A 3,484-nucleotide genomic window follows, 5' to 3' on the forward strand; every position below is an offset into this window, starting at 1 on the left:
GTTTCTAACTTTGTGTGCTTTCTTTCTATCCTCTCACCATTTTACTTTCTAGGAAATAAAGTAATATAATAGATTGTACATCATCATGGAGATGCATCTCATAGTGGGGCGGTTCCTCGGCATTCGCCTCCAATCCTCCATCCTTCCCGGCCTGCTCCAATCTTCTTCCACACAGTCTATTCATCTCTTCCTTGGTCTGCCTCTGGGTCACTTCCACTGGGGCACCCACACAGTCATAATTCAAATGTAATTTTATTGTATAATGTTGCAAATTATTTTTTTTTTTAAATATTCGGGGAACATTTTAACATTTGTGCCTGAATTTCATAAAATAAAATGTGCATTTTGGTGGTGTTTTTTTTTATGAATTAACACGTGCGGCGCACAATGAATATGTAACTAAAAATCGACCTAATGCAAACCACCGAAGACTTAGATCGTATCGATTAGTACCTATTTGTACGATTATTTGACGGGGAACACTTATAGCACAACACTTATCCCTTCCGAATAAAAAAATACTGTTAGGCTAGCAATAACTTACGTCTCGATTTAGTTTTAAATATCGTGCACTTTCGAACAGCAAAATCATCGTACAGTGGTCAATTGTAAATTATTTAATAATTATTAGTTATTTTCATTTTCCATATAAATTTAATTTAATTTTACCTTAAGGTTGCTGTACAATTTATTACAAGTTCCTAGGCTCTAGTTCCTAACCTTTTCAGTCTTTTTACCCCTATGACGTATCAGGGAAACTGATTTTACCCCTCCCCCTTTAAAATTATATTGAAGAAAACAATAAATAGTCTTTATTAACCACAATAAACTATATATTCTTACAATTTTATTTGCCTTTGGTAAGTCATTATAGAATTAAGTAAAAATTTCAGCCGCAGTGCGTGTTTGTATGCGGTTTGTCATTTTTGTCTATTGCAAAATGGCTGCGTTTAATCGCAGTGCGTGCACCCACTTAGGCCTGTTATAATATCTAGGCTTCCAACCTGTATACGAATTATGTTCTAAAACATTCAACCAAGATTAGCTTTAAATCAACGAATAAACCGTGCCTTAATGACATACATGTCCAAAGTCCAAAGGTATCTTTCATCCTTGTTAAATGTCCCGCCCAGTAGAGTCATCTCGGTTTTGTCGACTGGCTAAACCTAGGCTAGACCTCAGCAACTTATTTTGACCTTCGCCGTACAAATTAGAATTAAAAACAATAGTTTTCACAAAGTATAGCTTAATAATAAAATTGTTACTGGTGGTTTATCCCCTGGCAATTTATCCCTTGAGATCCTTATCGGTACATGTATTAATACATACTAGAATAATTTATTCTCTGGCATAACGACTCGCAAATTATTTTCTGAACCTTGTTAAGTCAGTGTTAGGTACATATTATTATTATAAATTGTTGATGTAATAGCGAACGAATAAACTAGTCCCAGCGAGAGCCCGTACAGACGTCAGTGACGTATGTCCTCTTCCTTCTCACGCGTCTTGTTTGAAAACGAAAAAAGACAGAAGCTACTGGAAGGATGACTTCACGTATGATCGCTCGCTGGGACTAGTATAGACAAACATCACACAAGAGAGAAGATATTTACTATAAATGAAAATGATAAAACAACAGGTTATATGTCTGGATGGCAAAATTTTAGTGAGAAGTGAAGTCCAACATAATAAAATACATATCAGCGCCCTTGAGGTGATTTTTCACAAAAACGGCGCTATACAAATTATCCAATTATTATTATTATTATTATTATAAAAGATAATGATATGAATGTACATAGGTAGGTATATATTTTAAACACCTTTGTGGCTCTGAACCCCTATCTCCAATTTTATGTGGAAACTTCACTGGTTAATGTAACATGTAATTATTTATTTAAAATTGTAAAACTGTTTGTTTTCCCAATACTCACACTAAAATTTTAAAAAAATAGAAGTCATAAGTTTTTGACAGGTTTAATCGCGTCCGCGTGAACTTACAGTCTTCTCACAGCTTATGTAATCAGTTTATAAGTTGAGACGCTTATCGTAAGAAATAGCACCAAAAATTAAAAGACAGGTTTTTGTAGGATTTTTTTTTCATATAAAAACTAGTATTTCTACTATATGAACTGATTAGGATAAGTGAATAGATAAAACTCAAATAAGCACTACAGTGTCGTTTACATTGGTAATTTTGCCATAAGTCACTTACGGGAAAAAATTTACATATGTAAAGACAGCCCCATATAGCATAAAAACCTGGAGGATCCGAAACTTATATGTGATAATGGCAACTTTATCATGGAACGAAAAGTTATGCAGAGGCAAGGGATCTAGCACGGTCAATCGATTATCGATAATGTCGATAACTTGTCGTCATTCCCAAGCACAACTGCAGATCGCTTGCCTACAAATTTAACAGTTCGCTTCGAAAACATATAGAACGGTAGTCGTTGTGAACTATCGTCAGTAATGCTCGTGAACGATGACAAGTTATTACAAGACATTATCGATAGAACCTTTATCGACTGACCGTACATTCAAAGATGTTGCTTCTTTAGAGAATCTGGTAAAAGAGAGCCATTAATTAACATTTATTACTCAAAAAGCGTTTGAGAATCACATCTGGATGATAATACCAATACAGATTCGAGGTTAACTACCATTAATGGCATCCTTGAATATAATTATAGTAATTATTTAATTTCCGATGTTTTTATTTACTTTTTTATTTGAGACGCAAACAGGACATTTAAAGTACATTCTTGTAGAGTTAAAATAAATTTATATACAAATATAAATGTCCCTAGACTAATGTGTCTGCAGCAATCACATTTGGACATTCACTATCAAAACAATATCATTATTTTTTTACACAAAGCTTTAGAATTACAGAAATTACAAGACATAATAATTTTGAAAATATGTTCAAATTAGGTATATAATAGAAAATATCAAACCATCAAAAATCAACAAACAATATTTGTTTTTTTTTTTTTTTTAGGTACAGAAATCATGGAGATATCTCATGAAACAAGTTACATTATTTACGAAAATATGTATGCAAGCATGTGCTTTAGCAATATCGTTGTATGATCGAGACATTCTAGACATAGGATTAAAATAACCAGTGTTATTGGTAAAAATTTCAGTCCAAAATATGTTAAGGTTTCTAGTGAATTTGGGCCTGGCGTTTAACTTGATTAGATGGACTATGTTACTATCTACTTGATTATTCACAATTTTGTAAAGCATAAAGAGGTCATTTATGTTTCGTCTTTTAACTAGACTCTCTAATTCGAAATATGTAAGTCTTTGTTCGTAACCGTCTAGTAGATGGTAGACACCTTATCGATAAGAGAAAATCCGTGTAAATTTTCTTTGGACAGATTCAAGTCTAGATACCGGTGTGATATAATGTAGATTCCAGACTGTTGACCTATACTCAAGAACACTGCGGATTAATGAATTGAATAGAATT

Source organism: Hesperophylax consimilis, chromosome 12, assembly GCF_061612785.1.
Source record: "Hesperophylax consimilis isolate HC1 chromosome 12, BYU_Hcon_1.0, whole genome shotgun sequence".
NCBI classification, from domain to species: Eukaryota; Metazoa; Arthropoda; class Insecta; order Trichoptera; family Limnephilidae; genus Hesperophylax; species Hesperophylax consimilis.